The sequence below is a fragment of the Lynx rufus genome, unplaced genomic scaffold, assembly GCF_022079265.1.
Source record: "Lynx rufus isolate CCGP_SWC_20201006 ecotype Redwood Valley unplaced genomic scaffold, mLynRuf1.p SCAF_25, whole genome shotgun sequence".
NCBI lineage: Eukaryota > Metazoa > Chordata > Mammalia > Carnivora > Felidae > Lynx > Lynx rufus.
The window spans coordinates 17759390-17782817 of record NW_025814840.1 but is presented as its reverse complement, the minus strand read 5'-3'; the positions used below and the strand labels follow the sequence as shown (position 1 = coordinate 17782817).

The following is a 23428-nucleotide window of genomic DNA, read 5'->3' as shown; positions in this document are numbered from 1 at the left end:
ACACAGTGCTTTACAGTTTCTAAACTGCTGTCGCCCACACGGTCTCCTACCATCTTCACGTGGAACCTCCAAAACGGCTATTGCTTTGCCCATGTCACGGACCAGGAAGCGGAAAGCGGAATGACATTGAGAAATTTACACGAACTAGAACTAATCCCAAGTTTTCTGTCTCCCAAGTCCAGAGTGCTTCCCTTCTCGAATGGCGAACACACTCAGCCATAGAATAATCCTGCTGCTCGCAAGTGCTCCTAATACAGATGGGGTCGGCAGATGCCATCGGCCTCCCCTCTGAGCGTCCCTGGGGAAAGAGGCACGTGCTGCCCCAGCCTGGATCCTGGGTCTTTCCCGGTGCCGAGGTCACTGCCACTTCCTGATGGCCACCGCACGGCCGGGCGGCACTTCTCGGGCACACCCAGTCTCTGCATCTTGGCCAGGGGGCTGGCGCTGGACCCGGGCTGTGCAGCCCTGAGCCCACACGGCTCCCTCAGGCTAGAGCGCCCGTTCCGGCTCCCTCCCACCGCACACATCCGTTCTCCATGCAGCCTGCAGAACCTAGCTCGGCTGGGACCTTCCTCAGGATCTTCATCTTTAAACAAAACGCACTCCTTCTTCTGGATGCCCAAGCACTTGATCTCGTTCTCATACAAATGTTACGTTTTCACCGTGGCCTCCTTTATTCACTGTGACGGTGTCAGCCTCCGTCCGGCCCACTTCTCCCTTGGGAGCCCTCAGCATGTCCCCGGGAAATCTCTGGGTCAGCCCTGTACGTGCCTGTGCAAGAAAGACCGTCCGGTTGTTCAAGCAGGTGCTGGAAGCACATCCCGTTCACAGCCCCTGTGGGTCCCAGAGCAGGTGGAAAATACTGCTGAGGGCAGAACTGGCCCAGGGCTCCTTTCCTGCCAAAAGGGAGGCGAGCTTCTTTGTCCCCAACCAGCCCCCGCTTCAGCCACCTGACCTGCGGGCCCACAGCCTTCTGGCTTGCCCTGCATGCACACAGCCAGCCTGCTGGGCTCTGTGAGGTTAGGGGTTCCTCCCGGAGCCCAGGGGCCATCTGGGGCCAGCTGGGATTCTGCCTGTTTTGTCCTTTATTCTACTTCTGAATCTAAACCACACCAGCTCCTTAAAAAGCAACTGAATCAGGGTCAAGAGAGAAAAGTACTTTCAGTAAGACTAATTTATTGTGGGCTCAGAAATAATGAATCCTGGAAATGAGGTTATAAGTAAGGTCATTTGGAAACATGAATGTCTTTAGAGCACATTTCTTGTCCCTACCTGCTCTCCATTTAGAAATTTTAAAATTTTATAGAAATGATACTCTATACACACAGACATATACTACTACTTGTCTGCTAGGCTATAAAGTTTACTTTAAAAATTAAAAGCTTGGGGCGCCTGAGTGGCTCAGTCAGTTAAGTGTCCGACTCTTGATTTCAGCTCAGGTCATGATCTCACGGCTCATCTCCACGTCGGGTTCAGCACGGAGTTATGGAGCCTGCTTGGTACTCTCTCTCTCTCTCTCTCTCTCTCTCTCTCTCTCTGCCCCTCACTTGCTCACTCACTCTGTCTCAAAATAAATTAAAATAAACATAAAAACTGTAAAGTTCTTCCAGCTCCATGTTGTAAAAAAAAAAAAAAATCCAGCATTAAGCAATAGAAGAAAATGGGAAATGCTCCTTTGCCAAGTTCAGTGAGGTTCTCTGGGTCCCTAAGGCACCAGGGACAGACTGTCTTGCCTTAGGTTTGTTCAGTCAGAACGCTGAACTCACTTCTTCCATAAGCAGTGATTTTCATGTTGGTTTAAGAGAAACGGCTCTATAGTTACATTGCACAGATTCTCCCAATTCAGGCTTCCAACCCCCCAAATCTCGTCCTGCATTTGGGACATAATCAAGTGCAGGTTAAAAACACCATGTTGGAAATTGGAACTCTACTTGTAACACATTTCAAAGACATAATATCTAAATATAAAAAGAGTTCTTACCAAGTCAAGTATAAAAATGACAAACCCTCCCTCAAAGGAAAAACAACGGACCTAAACAATTTACATGACGAAGACAAAAGGCTAACAAGTAAGTGAATTCATGTTTAACCACACGAGTATCAGACAAATTAACCACTGGTGATGAGGTGCCATTTGTTTTTACCAAACCATCAAAGATTTTTTTAATAAAGAATCGGCATAGGAAAATGGACACCCGTTATTTCTGATTTGGCAACTTTCATCAGAGATCTTCAGAGGGATCTTCAGATCTTCTACTAACGCGTCCCGGGCAGATAATCAGCCAAGGAGACAGGACATTTGGTATAATGATGTTCATCACAGTACTAATAACAAAAGTGAAAATTCATGAAAAATCTCCAAGCGCAGATAATAAGAGATTGGTTATCTAAATTAGAGCACAATGGGGCGCCTGGGTGGTGCAGTCGGTTAAACGTCCGACTTCAGCCAGGTCACGATCTCGCGGTCCGGGAGTTCGAGCCCCGCGTCAGGCTCTGGGCTGATGGCTCGGAGCCTGGAGCCTGTTTCCGATTCTGTGTCTCCCTCTCTCTCTGCCCCTCCCCCGTTCATGCTCTGTCTCTCTCTGTCCCAAAAATAAATAAACGTTGAAAAAAAAAATTAAAAAAAAAATAAATTAGAGCACATTTACAAAATGGAATATTAGGCAGCTACTCAAAATGATGTGGTTCAGGGGCACCTGGCTCAGTTAAGGTTAAGCATCTGACTCTCAGTTTCAGCTCAGGTCATGATCCCACGGTTTCACGAGTTTGAGCCCCACATTGGGCTCTGTGCTGACGGTGTGGAGCCCACTTGGGATTCTCTCTCTCTCCCCACCTCTGTCTCTATCCCTCCCCTGCTCACGCCGTCTCTCTCAAAATAAATAAATAAACTTAAAAAATAAAATAAAATAAAATAAAATAAAATAAGGTGGTTCCATATTCCTTAAGCTCAAAAGTAAAAAAAAAAAAAAAATCACTAGGATGTTGTGAAAAAATGTGGACTCTGGGGCCTGAGAATCTGCATTTCCATAAGCTCCCAGGTGATGCTGCTGCTGGTGGTCCAAGGACCATGCTTTGAGCAGTAAGGATGGATGTGTATTTACCGAAAAACACTTTGGTTACTATATGGTGTTAAAGGGGGGGGGGGGGTGGGGAGGGGAATCAGCTTACAAAAAATAGAGTAAAAGCTCATCCTTAAACACACACACACACAGAGCAGCTAGAAAGATATTTGCCAAAATGCAAACAGTGTTTAGCTCAGAGTGGTGGGAAATTTGCTTATTTGTATTTTCTAACTTTCCCTACGAGAAATGAGTCTTCCTTGGGCACCGAGAAAGGGGTGGACGCAGAAAGTGACTCTGACTCAGCACACTTACAATGCATGGTGCCCATCCGCGATGGTCCTAATGATTGCTCCAGTCCTTCCTGTCCTGCCTTCACTTCAATGCAATCTCAGTCAAGCTTCCTTTCCCAAACCTCTTCTGCGTTGGGAAGGGAGGTGGACGTATTTCCAGGGTTCGGTTCATTTTTCCTGTCACGTACAAGGGTGGCTCTGGCTCTTTAAAATGCTGCTTCAATTTCTCCCTTAAAAAAACAAGGCAATTACTTGCCAATCCCCTACTGTAGGAAGGGAACCTTGTAATTACCAAGCATCTGTCTCTCTATTCAAAGTCAAGGTCCCACAGCCAGAAGACACTGTGATTCAGCAAACAGGAGGACAGAGTGAGCTCTGGGGGAATCTCTATCCAAATCCTGAGGTCTCATGTGCCGGAGACTAAAATTTCAAGCCCAAAGCTGGGCATGAATATATCATAAGAGAAAAAGAAAGCCTGTTTCATTTGCATTGCTGGGCTGATGGGCAAAATAAACACAGAAATTGTAACTGTCATCTTTGCAAAAAGCAAAGTTGAGTTCGGGGACTAAAAACATATTTACTCAACAATGGTCCTTTAACCAGAGTCCTGGCTACAGCTCAGGAAAGAGTAACTAAGCCATGACACTTGGAAAGGCTCTGGACCAACACTTGTGTCTTTGGAAATAGCGTTTGTTTTGTTTGTTTTTTTTACTCCCGTGTAACTGACACATAACATCAGTTTCAGGTTTACAACATGAGTCCATATTTGCGTACGATGCAAAATGATCACCACAGTGAGTCCAGCATCTCCATTACCACACAAAGTCATGTCATGTGCAATAGATTATTGACTACACTCACCATCATGTATATTACATCCCCGCGACTTATTTATTTTGACTGCCAAGTTTGTTCTTCTTGACTCCCTTTTCCCATTTTGCCCACCCCCCAAATCCCCTCTCCTCTGGCAACCACCAGTCAGTTCTCTGCATCTATGAGATTGATTTTGTTTTTGTTTTTGTTTTTTTTAGAATCCATACATAAGTGCGATCCTACAGTATTTGTCTTTCTCTGGCTTATTTCACTCAACGTAATACCATAAAGCTCCATCCATTTGTTCCAGATGGCAAGATTTCATTGTTTTTTTTTTATGGCTGAGTAGTATTCCATTGTGGGTATATACCACAACTTCAGCCAGCCAGCCATCAACGGACACTTAAGTTGCTTCCCTATCTCGGCTGTTGTAAACAATACTGCTATAAGCACAGGAATGCATGTATTTTCTTGATGTTTTCATCTTCCTCAGAGAAATACTCAGAAGTGAAATTGCTGGATCATAGAGTAGTTCTATTTTTAGTTTTTCGAGGAACCTCCGTACTGTATTCCACAGTGGCTGCACCAATTTATATTCCCACCAAATGTGCACGAGGGTTCCCTTTTCTCCACATTCCTGCTAACATTTGCTATCTCATAATAACAAGTACCATTCTGAGAAGTGTGAGGTGATATCTAATCATTGTTGTTTTGACTGGCATTTCCCAATGCCAATCAAATGATGATTAGAGATGCTGAACATCTTGTCTTACGCTTGTCGGCCATTTGTGTGTCTTATTTGGAAAAATGCCCAGATTCCCTGCCCATTTTTATATCACATTGGTTTTTTGTTATTGATTTCTAGGAGTTCTTTATATATTTTGAATATTAACTTTATTGGATACATGATTTGCAAATATCTTCTCTCATTCAGTAAGTTGCCTTTTTGTTTTGTTGACGGTTTCCTTCGCTGTGCAGAAGCGGTATAGTTTGATATAGGCCACGTGTTTATTTTTCCTTTTGTTGCCAGTGCCTCTGGAATCAGATCCTAAAAAATATTGCCAAGAACAACGTCAAGGAGCTTACTGCCTATGTTTTCTTGTAGGAGTTTTACGGCTTCTGATATTATATTCAAGTCTTTAATCCAATTTCAGTTAATTTTTGCGTATGGAGTGAAACAGTGGCCCAGTCTTCCCAACACCATTTATGGAAGGGACTGTCCTTTCCCCAGTGCATATTCTCGGTTTCTTTGTTCTAAATTAACTGACCATACATGCTTGGATTTTATTTCAGGAATCTCTATTCTGTTCCAATTGATCTATGCATCTGACTAGATGCCAAAATCATACTGTTTTGATTACTATAGCTTTGTAATACAGCTTTGTATTGAAAATCAGTGAGTGTGATGCCTCCAGCTTTGTTGTTATTAAGATTGTTTTCACTATTCGGGCTCTTTCGCAGTTCCATACAAATTTTAGATTTGTTCTATTTCTGTGAAAAATGCCATTGGAATTTTGTTAGGGACTGCCATTGAATGTATAGATTGCTTTGGGTAATGTGGACTTTTTAACAATATTAATTCTCCCAGGCCATGAGCAGAGAATATCTTTCCATTTATTTGTATCTGCAATTTCTTTCATCGGCGTCTTGTGGTTTACAGTGTATAGGTCTTTCCTGGTTAAATTTATTCCCAGGTATTTTATTCGTTTTCATGCAACTGTAAATGGGATTATTTTCTTAATTTCCCTTTCTGAAAGTTCATTTTTACTGTAAAAAAAAAGTGCAACAGCTTTTACGCTGATTTTGTATCCTGCAACTTCACTGAATTTATTAATTCTAATGTTTGTTGGTGGAGTCTTTAGGGTTTTCTAATATATAAAATCACCTCATATACAAATAACAACAGTTTTACTACCCCCTTTCTAATTTGGATGTCTTTTCTTTTTTTTTGCTTAACTGCTCTGGCTAAAACTTCTAATACTATGTTGAATACAAGTGGCAAGAGTGGGCATCCTTGTCTTGTTCTTGATCTCAGTGGAAGAGCTTTCAGCTTTTCACCACTGAATATAATGTTAGCTGTGGGCTTGTCACATATAGCTGTTATTATGTTGGGTACATTCCCTCTATACCTGCTTTGTTGACAGTTTTTATTATAAATGGATACTGAACTTTGTCAGATGCTTTTTTCTGAATCTATTGAGATGACCATATGATTATTATCCTCCATTTGGTTAATGCAGTGTATCATGCTGATGGATTTGCAGGTGTTGAACCATCCTTGCATTCTTGGAATAGACCCCCATTTGATCATAGTGTATGATCTTTTTAGTGTAGGGCTGAATTCAGTTTACAATATTTGGAGAAGGGTTTTTTTTGCATTTATGTTCATCAGAGTTACTGGCCTATTATTTCTTTTTTAGCTGTGTCCTTACCTGGTTTTGGTATCAGTGAGATGCTGGCCCTATAAAGGAAGTTTAGAAGCATTCCTTCTTCATTTTTTGGAAGAGTTTGAGAAGGACAGGGATTAAATCTTTGAATATTTGGTAGAATTCAACAGTGGAGCTGTCTGGTCCCTGACTTATGTTTGTTGGGAGGTTTTTGATTGCTGATTCAATCTCTGCTGATAATTGATCTGTTCAGATTTTCTATTTCTTTATAATTCAGTCTTAAAAGATTGTTTCTATGAATGTATCCACTTTGTTCTAGGTTGTTAAATTTGCTGGCCTATAATTATTCATAGTAATTTCTCATGATCCTTTGTATTTCTTTGGTATCGGTTGTAACCTCCCCTCTTTTATTTCTGACTGCATTTACTGGAACCTCTTTTTCTCTTAATGAGTCTAACTACAGGTTTATTAATTTTGTTTATCTAAAAACACAGCTCTTAGTTTCACTGATATTTTCCATCACCATTTTAGTCTATTGTGTTTCTTTTTCTATTTCCTTTAGGTGTAAAGTTAGGTCGTTTGAGATTTTTCTTATTTCTTGAGGTAAGCATGTATTGCTATGAACTTCCCTCTCAGAACTGCTTTTGCTATCTCCCATAGATTCTGGAATGTTGTATTTTGATCAACGAATTTTTTGTTTCTCCTTCAATTTCTTCATTGGCTCACTGATCGTTCAGTAGCATTGTTTAATCTCCACGTATTTGTGATTTTTTTAGTTTTCATTTTGTGATTAAGTTCCAATTTCATATCACTGTGGCCTGAAAAGATGCTTGATAGGATCTTCTCAAATTTATTGAGACTTGTTTTGTGGCCTAACATGTACCTTGGAGAATGCTCCTTGTGTACTTGGGAAGAATATGCATTCTACTGCTTTTGAATGGAAAGTTCTGTACATATATCTATTAAGTCCATCTGGTCTAAAATGTCATTTAATGCCAATGTGGATGGTCTATCTATTGATGTAAGGGGGGGGTATTAAAGTCCCCTACTATTATTGTATTGCTTTTGATTTCCCCCTCTAGGTCTGTTAATATTTGCTTTATATATTTAAACACTCATATGTTGGGTACATAAATGTTTACAAATGTCCTATCTTCTTGCTGGATTGATCCCTTGACTGTGGAATGCCCATCACTGTCTTCTATCACAGTCTTCATTTTCAAGTCTATTTTGTCTGATGTTAAGTACAGCTGCCTCAGCTTTCTTTTGGTTTCCATTTGTATGAAACATCTTTTCCTGAACTTCCACTTTCAGTCTGTGTGCGTCTTTACAACTGAGGTGCATCTCTTGTGGGCAGCATCCAGATGGGTCTTCGTTTGATTGGAGAAGTGAGTCCATTTACATTTAAAGTAATTATTGATAGGTATGTCCTTATTGCCATTTGGTTCATTGCTTTCTGCCTGTTTTGCAGTTACTCTCTGTTCCTTTCTGCTTCTCTTGTTCTCCACCTTTGTGGCTTGATGCCCTTCTTTGATATTACATTTATATTCCATTCTCTTTTGTGTTTCCACTTTAGGTTGTTTTGTGGTTACCACAAGACTTACATATATATCAGCCTCTATATATACATGCAAAAGTCTATTTTGATAGCAAGTTAATTTTGAACTCATCTAGAATTCTACATTTAAATTCCCCCTCCCATGTTTTATGTTTTCAATGTCACATTTTACTTTCCATTTTGTGTATATCTCTCTCTTTCTCTCTCTCTCTCTCTTTTTCTAGCATTTATTTATTTAGAGAGACGGTACCACTCTGAGCAGGGGAGGGAGAGAGAGAGAATCCCAAGCAGGCTCCATGCTGTCAGCACAGAGAACCGAGAGATCATGACCTGAGTCAAAATCAAGAGTCAGACACTTAACTGGCTGAGCCACCCAGGCACCCCTATTTTGTGTATCTCTTAACTAACTGTTGTAGTTATTTTTATTACTTTTGTCTTTTCCCCTTCGTGCTAACGTTTAAAGTGATTAGTCCACTACTTTTACTATAACTTTATCAGTGAGATTTTTACTTTCATATGTTTTCTTGTTACTAACTGGTGCCCTTTCTTTTCAACTTAAAGGAGTCCTGTAACATTTCTTGTAAGGCCAGTTTAGTGGTAGTAATCTCCTTTAGTTTTTGCTTGTCTATAGTTTTTGCTTGTCTATATACTCTCTTTATACTCTAAAGAGAGTAAACTCTCTCTCTTTCAGTTCTGAATGATAATCTTGCCAGACAGAAAAATCTTGGCTGGGTGTTTTTTTTGTTTGTTTTGTTTTTGCTTTCAGTAATGTGAATATATCATGCATTCCCTTCTGGCTTGCAAAGTTTCTGCTGCAAAATCTGATAGTCTATGGGGATTCTCCCATATGAAACAAGTTGTTTTTCTCTTACTTCTTTTAAGATTCTCTCTTTACCTTTTGGCAATTTAATTACAACATGGGCTTCCTGGATAGAATGGTCTGCTTCCTTCCCCAGGTTAAGAAGTTTTTAACCATTATTCCTTCAAATACGTTTTCTGTCCCCTTCTCTCTGTGGTCTCCTTCTGGGAGACTTATCATGGACTGTTCCATTTCATGTTCTGTTATACTTCTCTTATGCTCTCTTCACTTTCTAAAATTCTTTTTTCTTTTTGCTGCTCCGTGGGTGAGTTCCACTGCCCTATCTTCCAGGTCACTGATCTTTTCTTCTGCTTCATCTAGTCTGCTGTTGAACCTCTCTAGTGTATTTGAATTCACCTATTGTATTTTCAGTTCTGAGGCTTTTGTCTGGCACTTTCCTGTATTTTCTCTTTGTTCATCCATTCTCCTCCCAAGATCAGGAAGCACCCTTATGACCACTACTTTGAACTCTTTATCAGGTAAGTTATCTCCATTTCATTAGGAGTTTTTTTTTTTTCCCCAGAGGTTTTATCTTGTTCTTTCATTTGGAACATATTCCTCGGTTTCCTCATTTTGCTTCACTCTGTTTGTATGTATTAGGCAAAAGAGGGGTCAATCCCAGTCTTGAAAGGGTGGTCACAGAAAGACTGGGGCGTGTTTCAGTTGGCTGTCCTTGCAGTGTCCTGGGGATGGTACCCTGCCAAGAACCGCCTCTCCAATTGTTTCAGTTCTATGGGGCCCAGAAACACAAGCCCCCTGGGCGCCAGAGCCACAGATCCACTCACTGACTTTGGCAGGGATGCAGGGAACACCAGGCTGGGGCCCGCCTGACAGGTTTAGTGGTGTGGGGCCATAGGGAAGCACTGGGTCAAAGCAAAGAGCAAAAGCAGAAGCATATAAAAGGGGCGCTCACCGGTGCCTCCATCACCGGAGAGACTGACATCACAATCCTACCTCTCTAGCTGATGCTTTGAGATTAGTCAGTAAATCCCCTTCACGTATGGTTGAAGCACTTTTAAACATGTTCCTTTTGCACTGTGTCCCAGGGACAGTGGGTCTGTGCATGAGCCCTTTGAGAGCAGAGTCTCAGTTTCCCACAGTCCTGTGGGTCTCCTGGGTGTAAGTCATGCTGGTTTTCAAGGCCAGAGTTTCGGGGGGGGTGCTGCTCTCCTCAGTGCAGGTCCCAAGGGCTGGGGTGCATGCTGTAGGGCTCAAATCCTTCACTCCTCAGGACCACGATCTGTGGTCTGTGAGATCCTTCCCACTTATGGATCACTGTGCTGGGGATGCAGGTTTGGCAAGACTGTGTCTTTGTCTCTCCAACCCATCCTGGTGTGGTCTTTTCATTCTCTGTTGTAGAACAGCTGTTCGGCTAGCTTTCAAGTCTTTTTCAGAGGGAATGTTCCATACGCAGCCGTAGATTTGGTGTGCTCATGACGGGAGGCTGAGTTCAGGGTCTTCTTATGCCTCCGTTTTGAACTGCCCTCTAGAAACAGCTTTTCAGAAGACTGGTTACGCACTAAAAGAACAAAGGGAGATGGGGAAGGGAACCTGAGTGTTCTTCCCCATGAACCACTTCTATTCTGAAGCCAAAAAATGATAAATGACCAACGGACCTGAGTTCCTTGTTCTGCCCTTATCACCTGTATAACCCTGGATCAGTCACTTTTCTCCTCTAAGTTTGTTTCTTTATTTATAAAATGTACGTAATAAAACTACCACCCATACCTGTGAAGCTGAATTGAGGGCACATATGGTGATTTTCTAGCTGAGGGCCTACCACGTGTGTGTTCAGCAGAGGGAAGAACTAAAAGGAGGGATCATACTTTGCCCAAGAACCCCGGATCTACATGCCAGATGCAGGATTTGAACCTGGGTCCATCCAGGTTCGCTGGGTCCATCCAGGATCGCTGCACATGATCTCCTCGCATGGTGCTATACAAACCTGGCCAAGTCTCCAAAACACATATCCCTCAGAACCCCTCTCCTTCCCCCAACTCCCAGCCATGAGGTCAAAAACCTACATCTCACCAAACTATCCAGAGTCGAAACATCAAAACTATTAACATACATTCCCTCCTGTGACTACTTTGCTGTCTTGTTTTTACTAGCACGGCATTCAATAATAATCTTAAATTGGATCTAAGTGGTTGAAAGCTGTGATCCAATACTTCCCTACCGATGGTTTCCATTTCCCAAACCCTCTTTCCGAAAAGTATTCCCCAGAGAAATCAGGACTCTTCCTGCCCATGAAACAAACTGGCTCCTTTTAAGTCAGGAAGCTTTTCAACCGCTTGACTGGACACAAAGGTACTTTGGCCTGGAAGGGGCAACCATGCTGCCATTTCCCCAAGCTCCTGACATCACGTGGGGGCCGAGCCTGCTCCACCCATCTCCACCTTGGGTCCTCTCGCTGCCAGGCTTCCACTCCCACCTCTGTTCACCCCGTCAGCCCTCAAAGGCTCTGGTCCACAAGGCGGGAGCACACAGAGTGCCTTCCCACGGAATATGTTTCATCTGAGAGCCCAGAAATGGAGGCAAAAGCCAGGTAAAGCCAGCTGATGGCCGAGTGCTACATCCCTGCCAGGCTCTGAGCAGTGGAGCTCTCCCATATCCACAGAGCTCAGACCCCTTCAAAGGTCCCCTGGTCCCAGACACTGCCCCTGTGTCACTCTCAAGCTCAAGCACCCTGAGTTCTCCCAAGAGGCATCGAGATGGCATAAAAGCATAGACAGCGCCCCACCACGCTCCAATCAGATCAAGTTTAAACAGAAGGCCAGTATCCTTGCAATGAGGCAGTGCTAACATCTGACACCTTGCACGTGCTTTCAAAACAGGCACATCTCTCACCCGCTGGTGACCAACCATCCCACTCTGTCTAGGACTGACCGAGTTTTAGGGCTCAAAGTCCTGTGTCCCAGGAAACCCCTTAGTCTCATGCAAATCTGGGTGGCTGCTTACCCTATCGCCCTCCAGGCAATGGATCGATGAACCAACCCCTTGCGATAAAGGGTGTCTGGATTATAAAAGCCAGAGCTTCACCTGCCCATCATCAGTGGAGCTTGTTCCGTCTTGTTCAAATGCCCACAGGCGGTCAACTAAAGCCTGGCACTCACGGCTCTTTTCTTTACCATGGAAAGTTTCTCACTACCAGAAATTCTAGAAACTCCATCATTAGAATTTCACTTCTTTGGGTCAAGACCCTTGTACCTGGTTAAAAAGTAAAATACCCCCGGAATGCTCTGGTAGGGAAATAAATCCTTGGCATAACGACTTCATGAGATCTCTCTTAAGTGTCAGGGCAAGTTTTTGTAGGGAAAAAGCAGGAGGGAAACGAAATGGCTCGTAAGAGGGTGAGGTCAGCGTGTGACCTGGGCTCCCAACACGAATCCTATCTACCTCACAATAATACAATTTTACTTACCACCCGCTTTAAGCAGGATGGCTGAGACACTCATTGATTTTACGCATGCTGTCTTATCTCGAAAGGGCACCAAGGGAAATGGAGGACAGACGGGGCCTATTACCCAACACGCCTGCTGTTCCTCAGACACATTCCCATCACTGAATACACAGCTGTACGATGAAAAGTGCTACTCAAACTTGCGTGTGCCTGGAAACCTCTGTGGGACCTCATGACGCCAGTGGGTCTGGGGTGGGGCCGCGTCTGCCATAGGTCTGGATTTCCAACCAGCCCCAGGGAGTCACCCCCAACCCCTTTTATAAAGGAGGGAACTGGGGGTCCAGGGGAGGTGGGACGGGGAGAAAATAGAGCACAGCCCTGACGTGGCTGACACCCAGGCTGGGATATTCCCAAATGAACTTGTGATGCCCTAGAACGTAACAATCATGGCATGAAGCCACCCTGTAACCCAGGGAGACACCAGCCAGAGGGGCGCTCTGCAAACGTGAGAATACCTAAATATCCCGTGCTCCATCTACCACTGGAGGCCACTCCAGCAGGACAATCCTCTAGCTTCTAGATAAAGTGACTGGGACACTCTATCACTGATGGGTCTGGACATCCCCCAGTCCAGAACTGGCCTTGGCTCCCTCGAAGCCGTCTTAGAATCACCCAGCAGGGGTGCCTGGGTGGCTCAGTCGGTTAAGCGTCCGACTTCAGCTCAGGTCACGATCTCGTGGTCCGTGAGTTCGAGCCCCGCGTCGGGCTCTGGGCTGATGGCTCAGAGCCTGGAGCCTGCTTCCCATTCTGTGTCTCCCTCTCTCTCTGCCCCTCCCCCGTTCACACTCTGTCTCTCTCTGTCTCAAAAATAAATAAACGTTAAAAAAAAAAATTAAAAAAAAAAAAAAAAAGAATCACCCAGCAGAAGCCCAGAAGCCCAGGCCCCTCTCACCGGGTCATCCAGTCTGGCGCACATTCTCACTGAAGCAAACTAAATCAACCCACGTGTATTTGGCGACAGTTGTGTTCCGGGCCGTCTTCGCCGCTGGGCTTTGACAAGAGCGAGGGCAAACCAAGTCTAAGGCTGGGAACTCCCCCCGAGCGGGGATTTGGTCTCAGAACTGGCAGAGCATTTCCAAACTCCACCCGCCCCCCACCTGCCCACTCCAGGGAGGCCAACTTTCTCCTGCACCACACAGTCACCGGGAGGCTGACTCACCGGGTGTGGGTTTCAGCAGGGGCTCAGTTCCAGTTTCTCCACCTCCATTTCATACTGACTGGTCATAGTGACTGGGCTTAGTCCATTAGGAGGGCACTGGGGCACATCGCCAAGGGCAGGGTTGGCCCGAGTGTGTATGTGTATGTGTGTGTGTGTGTGTGTGTGTGTGTGCGTGTTGGAGGGTGGGGTGGGGGGCTGTTGCCAGCCTGTCAGTCGCTGTCAGCAGACATCTGGCACAAAGCAGATGGGGGTTAATCCACAACAGCGCAAAGTGAGGGCCTGATAACAGGGTCCTGACGCACTTTCTCCTTTAGTCACCAAAACATTTAGGAAAGCTTCAGAAACTGCATATGGTACTACAGTTTAGCAATTTTCCAATTTTGCCCCCACATTTTCTCCCCTAGGAAAAAAATACGTTGGCTCTGTCCTTCCCCACAGGGATGTAATAGGGGTTTTCCAGGTAGACAACTGCTCAAATGGCACCATTATAAAATGGCATGCCCTACGGTGCCACCCCCCTAGGACGCTGGCATCCGTGAAAAGTATCACACCTTATACAAACCTAACATCAGACCCCTCTCCTCCGGGTCAACACCTTATGCGCTAAGTCACAATATGCTTTCCTCTTTGTACTGGAACTGCTTCTAAGCAAACCAGGGAGCAGAGTTTGGTCATCCACAGGACACAGCCCCTGCGGGACTTCTGGTGCAATGAAGCAAGGGTGCTATTCCCAGGAGAAATAAACGTCACCCTCACCATTTCTAATAGCCAGTAAATAAAATGAGCCTTACTATTATTAAGCAGCACCGAATGCCTGGCACTGATCTTCATTTTACCATCAGATTAAAAAAAAAAAAGAAAGAAAAAAAATGACGCCACAAGCTGCACGCCTTTCTTCCCGGCCCAGCGGCAGCCGGAGCCTGCCCCAGAGAAGGGGGCCACCGGGAGGCAGAGGCAGGCGTCCTGTCGGGCATTCGCTCATTTACCGATGCGGTTAGAAAAGAGCCGAGATGAAATGAACTTTATACGGGCAAAGGCAGGATTGATGCTTCCCGGGACAGTGAGGCGCATACCTAGATCTCAAACCCATATGAAAATCTTACCTCCTTTGAATGTTTTCTTTTAAAGTGCCTTGGTGAGCTTCCAAGGGGCTGAGCCCAGGCCAACAGCTGGCCCTCCACAGGCTTCAGGGGGGCGCCCACGTGGAATGGAACCAGGAGGCTTTGGTGCCGTGAGATGGGGAGTGAGCACGTTCCCGATTTGGGCCAAGTGAGGACCCTCCCCAGTCAGTGGGAGGAAGGAGACTGCTAAGTGCGCTCGTGTTCAGGGGCTTTTCAATTTCACACATGGATGACAACTTAAAAAACAGAGGGGAATCCAAAAGGCTCCAAAGATTATTTTGCGGTAGGTCCCCTCCACCGCCAAGCCTCAACTGTGATTTTAATCATTTTAACATAAAAAAGGTAGAGAGAATGGAACTGCAATCAAACCCGCATGCAGTTTCATGCATCACCCCAGGGTTCTTATTCTTGCTGTAAAAAAAAATTTTTTTTAATGTTTATTCATTTTTGAGAGAGACAAAGAGAGAGTGACAGAGCCCGAGCAGGGAAGGGTCAGAGAGAGAGAGGGAGACACAGAATCCAAAGCGGGGCTCCAGGCTCTGAGCTGTCAGCACAGAGCCGGACGTGGGGCTCGAACTCCTGAACTGTGAGATCATGACCTGAGTCAAAGTTGGACACTTAACCAACTGAGCCACCCAGGCGCCCCTTATGTTTCCACTTAACTATGGACCGACAGTAACTTCACTGTAGATCAGCAGTGGTTTGCGAGCTGGCACGTGGGAATCCTTCGCAGGAAGCAATACGTGCCCCCTTCCTGCTGGCCTGAGTGGCCTTCCGGACCACGTGGGCGCACCCACACACTGATGCGGCAGGGGGCCGTGGAGTCTGCACTTAGCGCTTACCCTCTCTGGGCCTCCACTCCCTGCTACCTGTAAAATGACGGGCTTCTATCTTGATACGCTGAATGCTGGACACCCGATCCCAGGCTGAGCACACAAGCGATAGCTCCTCTTCTTGGTTGTACCCTAATCAGCTATATCCACCCCCCACCCCCGCCCCCGCCCGCCCAACCTGCTCCCTCACCCTGGGAGTGCAGGGTGGCACTCTGGCTGGGGCCAGTCAACAGATGCCTTTGGGGCACAGAGGACCCCTATCTGCATCGGCATCGAACACTGTTTCCCCGTCTATGTCCTGTCTCCGTTCACATGCCCTGGGTCCTGAAAGCTGGAGCAGAGAAGGTAACGGCCCCTTCTATTTCTGCCAGGACTTCCCATCGAAGAACTCAAGGCATCACTGAGAAAAGTCCACACCTGTGGTATGTGCTGACTGCTGCGAGGTGGGAAGAAGAGAGAACTCAGAAAGAAGAGAAGATGCACCTTGGACTTGGTCTTGAACACCCACTCCAGTTGGCCTCCTGGCCCCTATTCTACACACGGGCTGCGCTTCAAGGTGTAGAGAGCCTGGTGTCATTGGAGGCTCGGCCCCCAAGGAGGAGGCCCTAGGGTATCGGCCCTGGGATCCCGTGCACAGAAATACCCGCCCCCCTTTCCCCCGCCACAGCCTTGTCATCCACCCCATAGGGCCTGGAGAACAGTGTGCCAGACTCCACAGAGCTGGGGAGCTCAGCCAAAGAGTCTGGAGCAGCAGGTAGGTGGTGAGAGACAGACAGCTGGACCCTCGGTTCTAGAGGGGGGCAGGAAGGGGAAGTGTGGCCAGGAAGGAGGTGGACGGGGTGTGGGAGGGAATGGATCGTGGGCAAGGAGGAAGGAGGTGCGTATGCTAGGAGGAGGGTGATGCTGGGAACTAAGAGAGGGGTTGGGGAGGAAAAGAGAGGAGGCGTGTGTGTGCTCTGGGACAGGTACGAGGCCAGCGCTGTGGCAAGGGGACACCGGAACTCCGGAGACCGAGGGGTACACAGGAGGAGAGGTGGAAGAAGAGAAGACACACACACTGAGGGACCCGCTCTGCGACATCCCACCACCGAGCCAGGCAGTCCTAGAGCATGGATCACACCTGCTCTCAGAGGCTCTGGCCCAATCCCAGCATCCACGACGGGCTAGGAACGCAGTTCAGAAAGGCGGAGCTGTCCCCCGGGGGCCCACCCCAGTCCACATTCTGCTTAGAAACCCAGGTGGCTTTTAAAGGCTTTGCTCTGGATGGGGGAGGACGGAGGAACAGCACGGAGACCCTGAGCTCCTCTCGTCCCCGAAACGCAGCTAGATCAGCGCCAAACCATTTTGCGCACCTAGGAAATTGATCTGAGGATTAACACAATGATCTGCATACCCTGAGCCACAGAACGCAGCAGGCACACAGTGCAGAGAGGTTGACCGGGGAAGAGAAAAGCCGCGGAGGGAAGGGAGCTGTTTTTGCGGACAGGGGACAGAGCAAGGGGGAGAGCGTGGCGCATTGGGATCGTGCAAGAAAAACGCTTCCCTGAAAGTAGCTGGGGAGAAGGAGAGAACGCGTGAAAACACTCGCAGGGGACTGAACAAGAACTCTGTTTCCCAAAACCATTGACGGGAAGAAAGGAGAGGGGGTTCAATACCACCAGGATTCTATAAACAGTGGAGTGCAGAGTCTGAATTTCCGGAGCTCAGTGCCCGGCGATGCTCTGGTGAGGATATAGGGCAAATCCCCAGGAGTAGGCAGCAGGGTCTGAGGGGTCCATGTGCCACACACACGGGCAGAAGCGGTTCCCCTGCTCAGAGAGCATTTGGTAGAGGCCATACGGCCTCCCCACAGGCAAAAGTCCCACGGGACCCTGGAGAGCAGTCACATCTGCTGGTACTGGCACAAAGACGCCAGAGTGCGATGAAACCTGGCGACGGCCGTGTGTTGTGGTTTGCCATAATCTCTGAACCTCTGCCACCGTGCAATCGCCCGAACGTCTTCTGGGGCAAGCCGGCACCTGGCCATTGCTCGGCGAGACCCTCCCCCAGGGAGTCAATGTGGATCCAACCCTCAGGGGTCTCTGAAGTGTGGGGTGTTGAAACACAACCTCCGCCGAGATAAAACTCTGGAGGGAGGTGCTGCCTGGCAGGCGGATGGCTTGGACACACAGAGTAGATTGCGGGAGTGGACAGAGTCCTGAGACAAAGGAAGGGTGCTTGATCGCGGGTTCCTGAGAACGAGAAGTTCCTGTGCCAGAGGCGAGGGAGCTGGGTGAAGCCATTTCCAGCGCTCCACACATGCGCACGTGTGCAACGCTGATCCACCCCAGTAAGCTAAGCAGTGCCACCTCGTGGAGAAGGGATCCGTTACACCAAGCCCCACCCAACTGTGCCCTCCAAGCACACCCCCTAGAAGGCCAGCACAAGTCACTCCATCTGCTCGGTGCAGGAACCAAAGAGTGTTTCATAGTTTTAGTTCTAGCGAAGACTGGATGTAACTTCATTCTGGTTTCATTCTATTTGCTCGTTCATTTATTAGTTCATTCTTTCCTTTTCCTGTTTTTGTTTAAATTGGTTTTTTTCCTTCCTTTTCTTGGATAAAGAAAGAAAATTTTTTATTTTTATTTTCTTTTAATTTTTCTAATTTTTTTGCACTTTTTTATTCTATTTGATTTTCTTTATTTCATTTTATTCTATTTTATTATGTAAGTATAAAGTGCCGAAAGACATGAATTTAGTGCCATTGTGTTCCTGTAGAGTTATGTATATATCAATTTCATAGATAAAATCATGAATGAAACTGGAATTATCACAACCAACCAGTCAGAAATACAAACAATTATCAGAGAATACTATGAAAAATTATATGCCAACAACCAGACGACCTGGAAGAAATGGACAAATTCCTAGACACCCACACACTACCAAAACTCAAATGGGAAGAAACAGAAAATTTGAACAGACCAATAGCTAGTGAAGAAATGGAATCAGTAATCAAAAATCTCCCAACAAATAAGAGTCCTGGGCCAGATGGCATCCCAGGGGAATTCTACCAGGCATTTAAAGCAGAGTTAATACCTATTCTTCTCAAGCTGTTCCAAGAAATAGAAATGGAAGGAAAACTTCCGGACTCATTCTATGAAACCAGCATTACCTTGATTCCCAAACCAGACAGAGACCCCACAAAAAAGGAGAATTACAGGCCAATATTCCTGATGAACATGGGTGCAAAAATTCTCAACAAGATACTAGCAAATCTAATTCAACAGCATATAAAAAGAATTATTCACTATGATCGAATGGGATTCATTCCTGGGCTGCAGGCTGGTTCAATATTTGCAAATCAATCAATGTGATACATTACATTAATAAAAGAAAGGATAAGAACCATATGATCCTGTCAATAGATGCAGAAAAAGCATCTGACAAAATACAGCATGTTTTCTTAATAAAAACCCTCAAGAAAGTCAAGATAGAAGAAACATACCTAAACACCATAAAAGTCATATATGAAAAGCCCACCGCTAATATCCTCAGTGGGAAAAACTGAGAGCTTTCCCCCTGAGATCAGGAACACGTCAGGGATGTCCACTCTCACCGCTGTTGTTTACCATTGTGTTGGAAGTCCTAGCCGCAACCATCGGACAACAAAATAAAATAAAAGGCATCAAAATTGGCAAAAAAAGAAGTCAAACTTTCACTTTTCGCAGACAACATGATACTCTACACGGAAAACCCAAAAGACTCCACCAAAAGGCTGCTACAACTGATACATGAATTCTGCAAAGTTGCAGGATATAAAATCAATGTACAGAAATCGGTTGCATTTCTATACACCAATAATGAAGCAACAGAAAGAGAAATCAAGAAATCGATCCCATTTACAATTGCACCAAGAACCATAAAATACTAGGAATAAACCTAACCAAAGATGGAAAAGATCTGTATGCTGAAAACTATAGAAAACTTATGAAGGAAATTAAAGAAGACACAAAGAAATGGAAAAACATTCCACGCTCATGGGTTGGAAGAATAAATATTGTTAAAATGTCAATACTACCCAAAGCAATCTACACATTCAATGCAATCCCAGTCAAAACTGCACCAGCATTCTTCTCAAAGCTAGAACAAACAATCCTAAAATTTGTATGGAACCACAAAAGACCCCGAATAGCCAAAGTAATGTTAAAAAAGAAAACCAAAGTGGGAGGCATCACAATCCCAGACTTTAGCCTCTACTACAAAGCTGTAATCATCCAGACAGTATGGTATTGGCACAAAAACAGACACATAGACCAATGGAATAGAATAGAGAACCCAGAATTGGATCCACAAATGTATGGCCAACTCATCTCTGACAAAGCAGGGAAGAGTATCTGATGGAAAAAAGACAGTCTCTTTAGCAAATGGTGCTAGGAGAACTGGACAGCAACGTGCAGAAGAATGAAGCTGGACCACTTTCTTACACCATACATAAGAATAAACTCAAAATGAATGAAAGACCTAAATGTAAGACACAAAACCATCAAAACCCTAGAGGAGAAAATAGGCAACAACCTCTTTGACCTCAGCCACAGCAATTTCTCGCTCAACAGGCAAGGAAATTAAAAGCAAAAATGAACTACTGGGACCTCATCAAGATAAGAAAAACTTCGGCACAGCAAAGGAAACAAGCAGCAAAACTAAAAGGCAACTGACAGAATGGGAAAAGATATTTGCAAATGACACATCAGACGAAGGGTTAGTATCCAAAATCTATAAAGAACTTACCAAACTCAACACCCAAAAAACAAATAAACCAGTGAAGAAATGGGCAGAAGTCATGAACAGACACTTTTCCAAAGAAAACATCCAAATGGCTAACAGACACATGAAAAGATGCTCAATGTCACTCAATATCAGGGAAATACCAATCAAAACCACACTGAGATATCACCTCACGCCAGTCAGAGTGGCTAAAATGAACAACTCAGGAAACAGCAGATGCTGGAGAGGATGTGGAGAAATGGGAGCCCTCTTGCACTGTTGGTGGGAATGCAAACTGGTGCAGCCGTTCTGGAAAACAGTGTGGAGGTTCCTCAAAACATTAAAAATAGAACTACCCTAGACCCAGCAAGAGCACTACTAGGAATTTATCCAAAGGCTACAGGAGAGCTGATTCATAGAGGCACAAGCACCCCAATGTTTATAGCAGCGCTTTCAACAACAGCCAAATTATGGAATGTCCATCAACTGATGAATGGATAAAGAAGATGTGGTTTATACATACAATGAAATATTACTTCTTGATCAAAAATAATGAAACCTTGCCATCTGCAGCAATGTGGATGGAACTAGAGTGTATTATGCTAAGTGACATAAGTCAAAGACAATACCATATGATTTCAGTCACGCAGAATTTAAGATACGAAACAGATGAACATAAAGGAAGGGAAGCAAAAATAATGTAAAATCAGGGAGGGAGACAAACCATAAGAAACTCTTAAAGACAGAGAACAAACTGAGGGTTGCTGGAGGGGTGTTGGGTGGGGGGGATGGGCTAAATGGGTGGTGGGCATTAAGGAGGGCACTTCTTGGGATGAGCACTGGGTGTTATATGTGATGGATCACTAAATCCTATTGAAAAAGAAATATATATACATAAATGTAAAAAAAGAGTAAGAAAAATAAAAGATCTTATATTTTAAAAAAAGAAAATCAGGGGCGCCTGGGTGGCGCAGTCGGTTAAGCGTCCGACTTCAGCCAGGTCACGATCTCGCGGTCCGGGAGTTCGAGCCCCGCGTCGGGCTCTGGGCTGATGGCTCAGAGCCTGGAGCCTGTTTCGGATTCTGTGTCTCCCTCTCTCTCTGCCCCTCCCCCGTTCATGCTCTGTCTCTCTCTGTCCCAAAAATAAATAAACGTTGAAAAAAAAAAATTAAAAAAAAAAAAAAAAGAAAATCATAAGAGAAAAATACACTTAAAGTACTGCATTAAATAAAACAACAACAACAAAACAACCTGTGTTTAAGTTTGAACCCATGAAGTTCAAACCTGTATTGATCAAGCACCAGCTGTATTTATGGGTGATACGACATGCTATCTAGGATTTGCTGAATAATAATCTAAGGGGCGATGGGGAGGGTGGGGCGAAAATGAAAGACTGGCCATGAGTGGATCATTGTGGAATTGGAGCAGGTAAGGATTTATCACACTATTCTCCCCAGTCTGGAATATGCTTGAATTTCTATAATAAAAAAGTTTTAAAATGTGATCCCAGGCAGAGGCTATTACACGAAAAGTGCATTATGATACATTGTGATCCTAGCTTTATGAACAGATATTGTAGCTATCTGCAGAAAATTTTGTCTGGGAGGAAAGACACCCAAAGTTTATTTGTTTGTATGTACATAGTGGAATTAGGAGTGACTTATTTTGTATAAGTAAATCTTTGTATTAGTTTTTCCACGATAAACATGGTAATTTAAAACAAAATAAAAATATTATTAATTAAAAACTAAATTAAGAGGGGTGCCTGAGTGGCTCAGTCGGTTGGGCGTCCGACTTCGGCTCAGGTCATGATCTCAGGGTTCATGGGTTCAAACCCTGCGTCGGGCTCTGTGCTGACAGCTCGGAGCCTGGAGCCTGCTTCGGATTCTGTGTCTCCCTCTCTCTCTGCCCCTCTGCCGCTCACGCTCTCTCTCTCTCAAAAATAAACATTAAAAAAATTTTTTTAATTAAAAAAATTAAATAAATAAATCTAAATTAAGAAGATAATAAAGGCTTTGCTCTGTCCCTGCAGGCTCCTGGCTGCAGGCAGCCCCAGTCCCACCCCTGGCCCCCATCCCCAGGGCCCCTGGCTTCCACAGGTTTCTTCCTTTCTTACTGGTCTCCCCGGCTGGACTATACATCTTCCATAATCTCAGACTTCTTTTACTCAAATCCGACCTGTGGCTCTTCAAAAGGGCTAATCCCACAATCTTTACCCAGGTCTTCAAAACATGCTACTAGCTTTTTTTTTTTTCCTCCCCCTGGAGACCACTGACCCCTTGGTCAGGATTATTTCCACGGCATGACAGGTAAGGTGCCCCCTCCCTTCTGCGCCTGTGACCCGGGACAGCATGCCTGGTGAGCTCCGCCCACCGCCCGCACCACCCCCACTTACCCGCCTGTAGAACTGCCACAGGGACCCAAGGCCCCCATCCTTCGCCGAATTCAAGGCCAGTGTTTCTGGGGGCCAGGGGGCAGATGCTGGGCCCCTCAGCTCCTCCCCAACTCCTCTGGTCTCCGCACTGCTCCCCTTCTCTCCCTAAGCTCCCCCTCCAGTCCCCAAGCTCCCGCCCCCATCGGGGTCTCCGGCCTAGGGCTCCAAGGGCTGTTTTTGCAACAGGGGGTGCTAAGCCTCCGTGGCTAAGGTGTGTTTGGGATGACCACGACAAAACACAGTCACACTGAGCTGGTAACCTTCCACACCCTCCCCTGCTTCCACGCAGGCAGACGACAGCACTCACGAGGGGTCACACAAGACCCCGCGCTTCGGGGTTGCAAAACCCAGGGTGCACCTGACTTGCCGGGGCCTACGTGAGCCTCCACCATTGAAACAGCCTACCCACGGGACCCTTGTGAGGCGCAGACAGATTAGTGTAGCAAGCCTGTTTATAAGGTACTATGTAAAACAATCACTCAGGCTTTAAAATCAGTAAATCGGGGCACCTGGGGGGCTCAGTCGGTTGAGCGTCCGACTTCGGCTCAGGTCATGATCTCGCAGTTTGTGAGTTCGAGCTCTGCGTCAGGCTCTGTGCTGACAGCTAGAGCCTGGAGCCTGCTTCAGATTGTGTCTCCTCCTCTCTCTGTCCCTCCCATGTCCATGCTCTGTCTCTCAATAATAAATACACATTAAAAAATTT

The 23428-nt window shown here is 45.5% G+C and overlaps 1 protein-coding gene across 1 annotated transcript in view; it reads right to left on the bottom strand.

The window, feature by feature from the left end:
* Positions 1 to 23428, bottom strand: part of PGBD5 (piggyBac transposable element derived 5) — a 106221-nt gene that overhangs the window by 52084 nt on the left and 30709 nt on the right. The window lies entirely within an intron of this gene.